Raw genomic sequence first — 13,439 nt, forward strand, 5'->3', positions numbered from 1 at the left:
CTTTCCCCCGAGTGCACAGATTTTTGTGCACCAGGCCTCTAGTTATTTTATAAGAGAAGGTGGTTGTTTGTGAGGTATTGTTTCCCTAAAAGAGAATTTATCAGGCTTCTAGTTCACTTGAGTCTTTGCATAATCAAAGGAATGATCTGTCCAGTGGCCAAGAGACAGAGAACATGTAGCTAGAGAAACTGGGGCCACCGTCAAGAACAAACTACCCAAAGTCAATGCACTGTGTTATTTCTAACACATGAAATAATTCCATTTTACAAAGCTTAGCTGTCTAAATTCATGAAAGAGCAACATTCTGTTCTGGGTTTTCTAAGCTAAGACCTACAAAGGCTGCAATTCCAGTTTAAAATTAATCATTTTAAATCAGGGCTACACTGTTTACTGGTAAGAGATTGAGTATTAGGATTTCGATTATATCAAAAGCCTTCACTTTCCACATAAATAACATAGTTATTTGGGTAACTATATCTCCATGGTTTCCTGTAAGAAATAAATGATAGAACATATGAAGGCCACTGGTAATTTAGCATGGGGCTCCCTATTCTTATGTCTCTTACTTCTTCCCTCTCTCAATCGCTTTCATCCCTGTTCCTGTCTCTTTTTTTTATCCCTTTCTTCTTCATCTCAGCCACCAAACCGTATGCATGTGTATACTTTGATAAAGAACCCAGGAAGGCCCAGGATATTATTTCCATCTTGATGTGGTAGACTGTCAGATGGTTCACTTTCCAGACAGCAGCCAAAAGTGCTAAGAGGTCCTTAGAACCTTAAATTATCACTCTGCCACTTCCGACAAATCTGGACTGTGGGATCAGGTATAAAGGATGCTTTTCTGTTTCATGCTCTTGTGAAATTTCAGCCAGGAGTGTCAGTTCTTTATTATTCAGGACCCAGACAACTTCAGGCTACTGATTCTGCCATGCATCCCAGGGCTGGTCACGAGTTCACAGCACAGAGTGTTTACAGGATAGCTAGTGAGCATTTACATTGGCCTGCACAGTAAGCCGGGATATGAGCATTTATTTGACAGTTATAACTGTTCAAAACCCACTAGAGATTCATTCACTCTTAGTTAAGGGTTGCACATTTCCCCATAAATGGCTTGTTGTGAATAACATAAATGTGCATCCCTGAGAATAAATTAAACGCATTTCCTGCTATTGTTAATGTGATAGAACAGTTGCCCCATAAATCACTTGAACAGCATTTACAGATTACTATACTCTATTTAGGCCAAGCTTGTAAATATCTGTGTAACTCATAATTCAATGATTTACAACCCTCTAAAGAAAACCTTAGGGATTTTTTCTTGTTTTTTCATCTCTTCTCATATGATATCGACAAGCATCTAGCTCAAAGAAATTTATTTTGAATGCTTTTATAAAGCTTTGCTATTTAATAGAAGCTAAAGAATTTAATGTATAACAAGAAGAAATATACTGGAAGCATATGAGTGATTTTCACTGCTCATATTGGCTACTCACTTATGGGTTTTCTTTTTGGCCTTTTTCCTACTAAGCTATCATTCCTGGAACACTTGGGTATTCCCAGCAGTCTTAGGACCACAAAAAGTTAATATTTTTCAATGTTTTGGCCGCCTTTATGTTCTCTTTTCCCCTCTTCCTTCCCCTTCCCCTCTTCTTCTTCTTTCTCTTCCGCCTCCCTTATCCTTCTCCCCTTTTTCTCTCCTCCCCCATACACACGCACACACACACACACACACATGCGCACGTGCGCACACACATGCACACGCATGCACACAATGCAGTGGCGCCTTGACTTACAAGTTTAATTCGTTCCATGATGGAGCTCGTAACTCAAATTACTCATATGTCAAATCATTAAAGTGAACGAGTGAGACGTGATGCTGGGCTGATGTTGGGGTGTTCATTGCAATGTTCACTGCACCAACTAGCGATGGGGTATCTGAAGGTGGCTCATAACCCGAATTTTAGCTCACAACTCAAAGCAAAAAATCGGCCGAGAGACGGCTCGTATCTCGAAAAACTCGTTAGTCACTTTTAAGTCAGGCCCCATTGTACTTATATAGGAACCATAGCAGACACATTTTGTCTACTCCAAACTCCATCAATTTCATTAGAATTCAGGACACATCAGAAGCAAAATGGGAATTCACCATTCACCTTTGGAAAAAGTGTAGACCATTGGTTTCAATGTTTTCTTGGAACCACTCTTATGAGTAAAAGTCAATTAAAATCAAACACAAACCTGTGATAGGGGTTCCTGAGAGAAATAAATGATTATGTATTAAATCATTTAATGTTCACATAGCATTATTACCCCCTTTTTGTTAGTGAGGAAAGTGAAAGATGCAGACGTGAAATAACAAATCAGACTCATCCTACCCAAGGTTGCAGGCTCTGAATTTTAAATAGTCCCTCATTCAAAATACGGCAACTGTATTCTTTCAGCTGCCGTACTTGCTCATACTGTTCTAATCTGAAAAGCTGTCATGTCTAGTCAATCGAATGCTCTGAAATTTTGTCTCCATTAACTGCGCTTGAGTTTCCAAACTTACAGTGGCCTGCTACCTCCCACCTTACCTATTGCTTTCCTTTGCCTCTTTCTGGTCTTCACGGGCCTCCAGCTAAGGGAACACGCCATGCCTCTTAAGGCAATACACTCCTCGTTCTCCTTTATACATATCCTTTCCCTCTGCGTCCACGTCAACTGGAAGTGGAGAATCCTTGCAACGGGAGGTTCTGTTTGTGCCACACAGGCTATCAGCTGTCCTCATGCTCCCCGACTTGCATTTTGGAGTTTATTGTCATCTATGTTGTGCTCCACCAATTTTCAATTTGTTTCTGGTGGCACTTGATTGAGTGGCTCCCACCTCAGGATAATTGGGGATGAGTTGGAACTGGATGGCCTGTGTTTTCCTTTAGAAGGTGCTTTGAGGAACTGCTCTCTCATGGCCCAGTCCAGCATGACCCCCTCCCCTCTCCTGAGTGCCCCATAATCGCAGTCAGGCCAACGCCACTTTGCATTTGTAGAATGATTCTGTTCTTCAAAGGGCTCTCAGACTGATCTCATTGCATTGCCTTCACTTCACTGTGAATTATATAGGGTACGTCTCTGAGTGAAGAAACAGAAACATGGAGAAATGACTTTTATTTCTAGAGGCATTGCCTTTAGTTTCTTAAGGAAATAGATTTCTGTCAATGGCCCCCTTCATAATTACAATGTGCTGAAATAGATTCTTGAAATCTCTAACTTTTCTAATGGAATAATTTTGACATAGGAACATCCAGATCACTGCCTAGTCCAGTGATGGCGAACCTATGACACGTGGGTCAGAGGTGACACGCGAATTCATTTTTTTTTGGTTGATTTTTCTTTGTTAAATGGCATTTGAATATATAAAATAAATATCAAAAATATAAATCTTTGTTCTACTATGGTTGCAAATATCAAAAAATCTCTATGTGTGACACGGTACCAGAGTTAAGTTAGGGTTTTTCAAAATGTTGACACGCTGAGCTCAAAAGGTTCGCCATCACTGGCCTAGTCTATTTGGAAGATTTTAGTCACCCATATAATTTAAAATGGGAAATGAAGACTAGCCACTGTTATAATAATAAAGTTATTCTTCTTGATATTGAATTAATATTGGTAAAACGTCATTCATGAAGCAAGTATATGAAGACAGTACTTCATGCTGTGCTTTGGCATTCAAGAAGAGAGCAGAACAGAAAAGAGCAGGATTTCAAGGTTCTGGTGTCTGTTCGGCTTAGGCCATGTGACTTTGCTAGGTCTCTGACACTCTGAAACTCAGTGCACTGATATATAAAAGGCAATACATTTTGAAATATTGAATGTGATTTTTTTTGGTGGCTACAAATGCATAAAAATTAGTAACACCAAAAATTATAAAACAACAGAGCCTGGACCCAAATTCACTTATAACAGTTCTCATTGATCATAGCTTTATGAAGAAGGTCCAGAGTTTTCTTCAGGAAATACGAAAGGAGCGGCTATTTCAACTTTTTAAAATAGTGAAATGTAAAATATAATTTTTCTTAAATAATTTAATTCCTCTTCTTGGTCTATTTGAGATCTGTCTTTACTGTCAATGATATTTCATTATCATGGCAGCTATTAAAATGTCAGTATCAAACTACGACGTGTTAGCGGTTTTGAGTTCGGTTTGTGATCTGCATCCTATGTTACTTGTGATCTCTAGTCCATCCCAAGTGTGTGTTTCATGTCCAAGAGAAAAGGCCAGATTTCCACTTTGAATTTTAACCATGTTTCCAGTACATGAAGGTTATTCTATAAGTCATTCTTTGCATCATTCCCACCCCCCACGTTGGTTGCCTGGTAAAAGAATGTGAAAATGTACTTCCACCAATGGCACATTACAGCATCGATTGCCAGGAACCTCTCCACAGAATGGTATGTCTGAGGAGTTATAATGGACATAGAAACCTCTTGTTGGTTTTTGTACACACTTCAGCTTTTTAAAATGTATGTGTTTCTCTCTGAGTCTTAACCTCCTTTCCTTTTATGTTACACTAGCATATTACCTTGAAAAATACCTATGAATAATTTTCCGTGAACTGCAGTTTCTTAAAAAAAATGTAGTGTGCTTTACTATGTTGTGTTTATCATATCCCAGTAGTATTTTCTAGTTCTTCATATTTACCTGTAAGGTTATTTTAAGTTTTAAAACACTACATTTATTATATGGCACTAATAGAAAATAATAATGCCGGAATTGCAGATACAAATGCTCTGAGTGTTCATAACTTCAAATTAATTATAATTATAGATTTTTATGGAGATCATATTCCCATCCCCAGTATTATTTTTCTGTTGCAGAAATGCCCTCAGATAAAATGCAGTTGTGTGTCTTATTTTCCAGATGCTAAATTTTATGCTGAAAGGCAAGTGTTAAATCCATAGCAATGCTAATGAGACAATTGTAGAAAATACATTTGAGATTTAGAAATAGCCCAAATGCATTGCATTCTTTTTCCCTCTCTGTCTCCCTTCTTAGCACTTTGGGCAAGTTATTTAAGCTCAAAGTCAGGAAAATTGGAAGTTAGAGCAGGGATTGATATGTCTAAATCATTTAACATAGTGACTAGCACATAAGTCCAGAAATAAATAGTAAATGTTTTCTATTCAACAAGTATTAAGAGCTTACTATGTGACAATGCTATGTTAGGCTATGACGATGAAGATTCCTTGTCCTGAAGAAACATACCTGATTTTATGAGAAACACATAAAGCTTCTAAACAATTTCAACAGAGCAGAGGACTAGAATCATATGATTAAAAGAGAAAAGCACAGGGTGTCATGAGAGCCTATATTGGCCCATTTTCCAAGCCCTTGGAGGATCAGTAAATTTTCTAGTGAGAGACTGTCCATATGGAAACCTCAGAGATGAGTAAGGCTTACTTCGGCAAGAGTGGAAAGGTAATGAGAAAGAACGGGGAAAAAGAAAAAAGAAAAGATTAAGAATGACAGCCTAAAACAATGGTGTGAATAGAAAGAATAAACCTAGATGAGTCTCCGGGGCGCCCTCTGTGTTGTGAGTCTGGGTATGGAACTTAATAATACCTCTTCCTCAAGCACAGTGGTTCTCAACCTTCCTAATGTCGTGACCCTTTAATACAGTTCCTCATGTCGTGGGGACGCCCAATTTCATTGTTACAAATTGAACATAATTAAAGCATAGTGATTAATCACAAAAACAATATGTAATTATATATGTGTTTTCCGATGGTCTTAGGCGACCCCTATGAAAGGGTCGTTCGACCCCCAAAGGGGTCACGACCCAAAGGTTGAGAACCGCTGCTAGCAGATCAAGAGGCTTTGGCTAACCAAGGGTGAGGTTCTTCCTACGGGAAAGGGGCCAATAATCTTCCTATGGGAAAGGAAAGGCAACAGGAGAGAGAGAGCCCAGACACATTCTAGATGCAGTGTGTGACACTTTTCTTTGGTTTATGGTGGGGACTGGGAAGAGAGGGAGACACACAAACAGTAAAAGGAACACACAAAAGTGACCCTCTTTTAGTCTTCTGGGGCCTACAGAGTGGCCCAGCACTCCTACCCTGCTGGCAGAGACCGGAACTGTTGTTCTGGGATTCCCATTCCAGAGAGCATCCAGGGGTCCAGCACAGGCAGAAGCCGCAGTGCAGTTTATAGCTTATTTTTTACAATAATTTTATTGATTTCAGAGAGGAAAGGAGAAGGAGAGGGAGATAGAAACATCAACGATGAGAGAGAATCATTGATTGGCTGCCTCCTACACGCCACCCACAGGGGAATGAGTCCCCGACCCGAGCATATGCCCTCTATCGGAATTGAACCAGGGACCCTTTCGTCTGAAGGCCAACACTCTAGCCACTTAGCCAAACCAGGTAGGGTTATAGCTTATTTTGGCTGGATTTTTCATTTGGTCTGTGAATGCTTGGGGATTAGAGTGAAGAAAGAGATGTAAGCATCATCCTATATAATAAAAGGCTAATATGCAAATCAACCGAACGGTGGAACAACCAGTCGTTATGACACACACTGACCACCAGGGGGCAGACGCTCAATACTGGAGCTGCCTCCTGGTGGTCAGTGCACTCCCACAGGGGCAGAGCCGCTCAGCCAGAAGGCAGGCTCACGGCTGGCGAGCGCAGCAGTGACTCACGGCTGGAGCGGAGCAGTGGTGGTGGGAGCCTCTCCCGCCTCCATGGCAGTGAGCCAAGAGGTGAGGAGCAGTGAGCAGGTGGGTAATAAGGAGCGAGGGGTCCTGGATTGTGAAAAGGTGCAGGCAGGGCTAGGGGACAGACACACACACACACACACACACACACACACACACATACATACACATACACCCGGTGCACAAATGTTGTGCACTGGGCCTCTAGAATGGAAAATAAAAGATGAAGAAGAGGGGAAGATGAAAGAAAGCAAGAGAGTGGGAAAGATTGAGACTAACAGTGTGCTTAGAGAAATCAGACAGAAAACATTAAGAATCTTGTGATTTAACTTATATGTCAGATATAAAACTGAAAGCAATGAATAAACAAATAAGAACTCATAGATACATACAACAGCATGTGGTGAAGGAAAGGTGGGAAGGTAGTAAAGGGTGAAGGGGGTGAAATCTAGGGTGACAAAAGGAGATTTGACTTTAGTTGGTGATCACACAATGCAATATGCAGATGATGTGTCATAGGATGGTATATCTGAAACTTATGTAATTTTAGTAACCAATGTCACCTTAATAAATATATATATTTTTTAAAAGAGTCTGTGTGCCTTCGGTTCAAATAGGAGTTGCCACTGAAGGGTTTTCTCAGTAGCATGTAGTTATAAATGCATGCTTCATTTTTATTATTTATTCACATCTCCTGAATATTGGTGCACCAGTGCCATTTATAGTCCTCTCTTACTTAAGAACATTTATTTCAAATATTCCAAACTAAAAGAAAATATGTACATTGAAATTTTGTTTGCCACATATGCTTGATTAACTCTCTACCACCCCTCTACACAGACACACACACACACACACACACACACACACACACACACACACACACACAATGGTATATGTGTGTATATTTCTATTATTATTATTATTTCTATTATTATTATTACTATTATTATTTCTGAACCATTTGAAGGCATCATACCTTGTTACCCTTAATATTGATAACTCAGCATGTGTTTCTTATGTTAGATTCTATCATTGGATATGCCATATATCATTCATCAGTACCAAGGCTTCTGATTGGTTTATAAATATGTACCTTAGTCATAAAATACCAGCCAGAAGGACTATGTAGGGATGTCTGTGACCATTCTAAAATCTCCACTCAAACATCTTAGCTAAGCAACACTCTCCTGACATTTATGTGTTATCCTAACTTCCTCATAGCAATAGGCCCGCAAAGCCTTATGAGGAGCCTTATATCATTTTGATTATATCATAGCTTCTGCCCTGCTCTTGTCAGTGCCATTTGACAGAGACATGTCTGGCACTCCTGCTTCCAATTAACTCCCTAAATCTGATCAGCCGGACCCTGGGTTGGGTGCACCTGCAAGTTCCTAAAGTCAGGCAGCAGGCCGTGTTCACTGTTCCATCCCTAGCTGACTCTCCGTTCTTCAGTCTGTGATTTATCTTGGGTTGTTTTTTTTTTCTTTGGTTAGTTAATAAGTGATAGTACCTTACATTTGCTCTCTCTCTCTCTCTCCTTTGCTATCTCTAATTACCACTGTCCATACTAAACTTTCCAGGTTGAAATAAATAGCAGGTCCAATAACCACAATCACAATATAGCTCTGTGATGCATTGTTCTACCCACTGTGCCTACCATCAAATATTACACAAGTACCAATACAATTGAGGATACTGAGGAGCAAATTAGTGCCCCCAGATTCAAATCTTGGCTTGAGCACTGAATATAATGTTGCTATATGCTCTAAGCTTCTATTTCATCATTTGTAATACCAAGGATATTAAAGTACACCTAGAGCCTGACTGGTTTGGCTCAGTGGATAGAGCATCGGCCTGTGGATGCAAGGGTCCCAGGTTTGATTCCGGTCAAAGGCATGTACCTTGGTTGTGGGCACATCCCCAGTGGGGGGTGTGTAGGAGACAGCTGATCGATGTTTCTCTCTCATTAATGTTTCTAACTATCCCTCTCCCTTCCTCTCTGTAAAAAAATCAATAAAATATATTTTAAAAAAATAAAATACACCTAGATTATTTGGAGGTGAGATTAAGGGAGAAGGGCTTTATGAAATAATCCCCATGGAAAGTTCACTACAGTACCAGGCATGTGTGCATACTCTTAAATGTTGCCTGTTGCTATTATTTAGGATATAGGTCAGAATCCAGAATATGTTTATAGTTTCCATTGTTATTATCACTTTAAACTCTCAAAGGACAAGCAGAAGCTATACGAACCTATTCTTTAATACGTATTTGTTGGACCCCTCAAATCTAGGGTAAAGTACAAAGGAACAGATCACTCCAGGGCTCAGAAATCCAACCTCTGGCCCTTCCGATTGGCGATCACTTTAGTTTTCACTGTTTTAATCTCTGGTCAGGTTTGCTATGATGTCATGCTATCTTTTTACCTGTACAAAATGCATTGATAATAATAGTTCACTGTACTTGTAAAACCCCAAACTCCCAGAAACTCAGATTACTTACATTTATTATACTCATTAAATTCATTAACTATCCCGAAGTCCTGGGGATGCTAAGTAATAACTGTTTTCTGTATTTGAGCCAATGAGAAAGCCAGAGTGCCCTGGCAATGCTTGTCACTCACTATTACTAGTATACTGTCTGTTGAAAGTCTCTCGTATGGGCCTGGATCTATTTCAGGTCCTGAGAATATCAGCAATCAACAAGACCATGCCCCAGCCTATATGGAGCTTAATATATATTTTACCACTTCAAAAGCATTAATTTAATATATAGAATGTCAGGTAGTAATGTGATATGGAAAAGAAAATATATAGAGGGACAAAGAGTGACATGGAGGAGTTACTGATGTTTTATATCACATGGTCAAAGCAGGTCTCTCTAATAGGGGACAGTGACTGAAGGAATAAGGGAGCAAATCATGCAGGCACTAGAAGAGCATTGCAGACAAAGGGGAGAACATGAACAAAAGCCTTTAGACAAGGGAATGCTTGGAGTTCCCTAAGAACACCTCGGAGGCCAGAGTGGCGAAAGGAGCAGTGAGCAAGCAGGAGGATAGAAGGCCGTGAGCTTCACAGGTAGTGGAGGACCAGATGTTGTAGGACGTTGTAGGCCATAGAATCAGAATTGGTTTTCACGCTAAGTTGGGAAACCATTGAAGGGTGTGGAAGAGAGGAATTAAGTGTTCTAATTTGTATTATTTGAAAAAGTTGATTCTAGCCCTAGAGTTCAACATAATCTGTAGAATAGAAAAAACAGTTATGAGGCTATTGCTATAATCTAAGTGAAAGGTGACTTTGACCAAGGTAGATGTGGTGCAGATGGTGAGAAGTAGATAGATCATCAATTCTGTTTTGAAGTTAGAGCTGAAAGGACTTGCTCAGGTATGGTTGTAAGGGGTAAGAAAAATAAAGGAGTCAAAGATGACTTCCAAGTTTCTGACCTCAGCTGGAGTGCCATTCACAGAGGTAGGAAAGACTGGAGGAGGATGCTGGGGGGTAAGAAGCTAGGAGTTTGTTGTTGTACATATGAAGTTGAAACCGTGGTTTGAAGAAAGTGGTTCTAAAACTAGATAGTACTTCAGAATTACCTGGATGACTCATTAAAATATGGATTACTCAACCCCACCCCAGGAGTGGTGAGTTTTTTCACCCCCCAGATTTTTTCTTCTTTATTGTTGAGAGTATTACCTATCCCTCCCCCTCCCCACCCCCTTGTATTCCATCACCCAGTTTAGGCCCCGCCCCAAGCATTCACTCAGGTATGATCTGTGTTCATGGGGTACATATATGCATCTAAATTCTTTGGTTATTCTCTTCCCAGCCCCCTCCCCCTTCCCTCTGAGATTCATCAGTCTATTTCATGTTTCCATGCCACAGTAAATTGATGACTAAAATAGAATCCCCAGAGTTTTTGATTCATTGAGTGTGGGATAAGGCACAATGACTTGCAATTTTAACAAGTTTCAGCATGATGTTCATTCTGCTGACGCTGGTCCTGGGACCAACCTGCAGAACCCCTATTCTAGTAGCAGGTGTAGCTACGGAAGAGGTGGGCTAAGGTAAAGAGAATGACCAGATCACAGATGAGAGGAGTTAAAACATAGATACTGAAATGCTTCCGGTGCCTTACCGCTGGAGTGCCCCGACTGGTACTCCACCTTCTCTCCCTTCCAGTTTATGACCATGATAGATGTGTACTAGTGTTAGCACATGCCTAAATGGTGAAAAACAGTTTTTGAGTTTTGACTCCACTTCCTAGTCTGTCTTAAAGAACCCTGTGGAAGGGAATATCCTGAATGTAATTGTTCCTTCAATATATGGAGAATTGATACAGGTACCCCCCCCTGTTGGTCTCCCCTTTGACTAGGTCTAATTTATCTAGATAGGATGCAGGTTTCAACTTAAACCCCTAATCACTTCCTATAGCAGTGATGGCGAACCTATGAGACGCGAACTCATTTTTTTGGTTGATTTTTCTTTGTTAAATGGCATTTAAATATATAAAATAAATATCAAAAATATAAATCTTTGTTTTACTATGGTTGCAAATATCAAAAAATTTCTATATGTGACATGGCATCAGAGTTAAGTTAAGGTTTCTCAAAATGCTGACACGCTGAGCTCAAAAGGATCGCTATCGCCCTAACCAGTTTGGCTCAGTGGATAGAGTATCAGCCTGCGGACTCAAGGGTCCCAGGTTCGATTAGGGTCAAGGGCATGTACCTTGGTTGCAGGCACATCCCCAGTTAGGGGCTGTGCAAGAGGCAGCTGATCGATGTTTCTCTCTCATCGGTGTTTCTAACTCTCTATCCCTCTCCCTTACTCTCTGTAAAAAATCAGTAAAATATATTAAAAAAAAAAAAAAAGGTTTGCTATCACTGTCCTATAGGAAGGGATATGTTTAAGAAATTAATTTTTCTTATAGGTTTATATTTAAACTATATTGAAATATATTGAAAATAAATGTGAGTTTTCTAGGAACAAACTTAATTTAATAATTATTTTGTTCTGAAATGAATCCTAGTGTTTAAAGAGACAGATAGTTTTTATGGTAGAGACAAATATTCTAGAAAGAATGAATATCCATCCCTTTAAAAATGTTACAGTTTATATGTGAAAAAAAAAACAATTAAATATCCTATCTAATAAAAGAGAAACATGGTAATTAGCTGTACTTCCACTACCCTTCCCATTGGCTAATCAGGGCAATATGCAAATTAACTGCCAGCCAAGATGGCGGCCGGCAGCCAGACAGCTCAAAGCTAACATGAGGCTCGCTTGCTTCAGTGACGGAGGACTCCAAATTTGCCTGCCAGCCTTGCCAGCTTCTGAGCTTGCAGTTTGAAACATTGTTAACAAATATAGAAGCTAAACAAAACCCCAGATACCTGCTTTCAGCCAGCTGGGCTTCAGCCAGTAGGACCACAACATTGTTTCAATTATAGAACAAACGCAGATCCCTGCTTTCAGCAAGCCGGGATCTCAGAGCTGGAGTGAGCAGGACCGCAATAGTGTTACAATTATAGAACCCAAACAAACCCAGATACTTGCTTTCAGCAGCTGAGGTCTCAGAGCTGGAGCCAAGCCTCAGAGCTAAAGCTGGCTCTCAGCTCCAGTGACAGCCACTACTGAGCCACACTGGCCAGGCTGAATGTGGCACTTTGTATTAATTCTTTCTTTTTTAATTTTTAATATATTTCAGTGATTTTACAGTCTAGGGGAATGGATAGAGAGATGAGATAGAAACATCGATAAGAAAGAAACATCAATCACCTGCCTCCTGCACGCCCCTACAGGGGCTTGTGCCCAAACCAGCAACCCCCTGATCCGCCCTGCTCTGCATGACAGGGGGGAGCTCCCCAACCTCCTGATGGGCCCTTCTCTGTGTGTGACAGGGTACGGAGCCCCAACCCCCCTGATGGGCACAGCTCTGTGCGTGACATGGGCAGCACCCCAACCCCCTGATTGGCCCTGCTCTGAGTGTGACGGGGTGGCGCCGCAACCTCCCCATCGACCCTGCCTTGAGTGTGACTGAGGGTGGCATCGCAACCTCCCAATCCGCCCTGCTCTGTGCATGACAGGGGGAGTCTCCCCAACTCCCCAATCGGCCCTGCTCTGAGCCTGACCAGGGGCTGCACCTAAGGATTGGGCCTGCCCTCTGCCACCCGGGAGCAGGCCTAAGCCAGCAGGTCGTTATCTCCAGGAGGGGTCCCAGACTGCGAGAGGGCACAGGCCAGGCTGAGGGACCCCTCCTCCCCCCGAGTGCACAAATTTTTATGTACCGGGCCTCTAGTATTATATATAATAAAACACAGTTTTGCAATAATGATCATGACACACTATTTAATGAATTTTTTGATAAGCATTTTTATTAGGTTGGTGGCTTTTGATTTTTTTTTTACCATGATACACTGTATGAAGACCATGTTATATCACAAATGAGCATACGTACTGCTATATAAATATACGTACTGTTATATATAAATAAATAAAAGCCTAAATGACCAAACTACTGAACGACTGGCCAACCAGTTTCTGTGATTCACACTGACCATCATGGGGCAGACACTCAATGCAGGAACTTCTCCCTGGTGGTCAGTGCGCTCCCACAGCCAACCTTCTGCGGCCAGCCAACTTCCCACGGTCCCTCCTCCTGGACGGCCAACCTCTTGCGGCCCCTCCCCTTAGCTATCCCACCCCAATTGGCTCACCTCCTATGGCTCCTTCCCTCCTGCTGGCCTGA

General features: G+C 41.1%; 1 protein-coding gene and 1 long non-coding RNA gene across 2 annotated transcripts in view; one reads left to right on the forward strand and one right to left on the reverse strand.

Moving 5' to 3' along the window:
• Positions 1-13,439, forward strand: part of LOC102774536 (thrombospondin type-1 domain-containing protein 7B) — a 250,599-nt gene that overhangs the window by 168,158 nt on the left and 69,002 nt on the right. The window lies entirely within an intron of this gene.
• Positions 1-13,439, reverse strand: part of LOC107182192 — a 16,709-nt gene that overhangs the window by 2,448 nt on the left and 822 nt on the right. Inside the window, exon 2 of the long non-coding RNA XR_001512911.1 lies at positions 804-807. This is a non-coding gene — a long non-coding RNA (uncharacterized LOC107182192). The remainder of the gene's footprint in view (positions 1-803; positions 808-13,439) is intronic.

This window comes from Myotis davidii, unplaced genomic scaffold (assembly GCF_000327345.1).
Source record: "Myotis davidii unplaced genomic scaffold, ASM32734v1 scaffold275, whole genome shotgun sequence".
NCBI classification, from domain to species: domain Eukaryota; kingdom Metazoa; phylum Chordata; class Mammalia; order Chiroptera; family Vespertilionidae; genus Myotis; species Myotis davidii.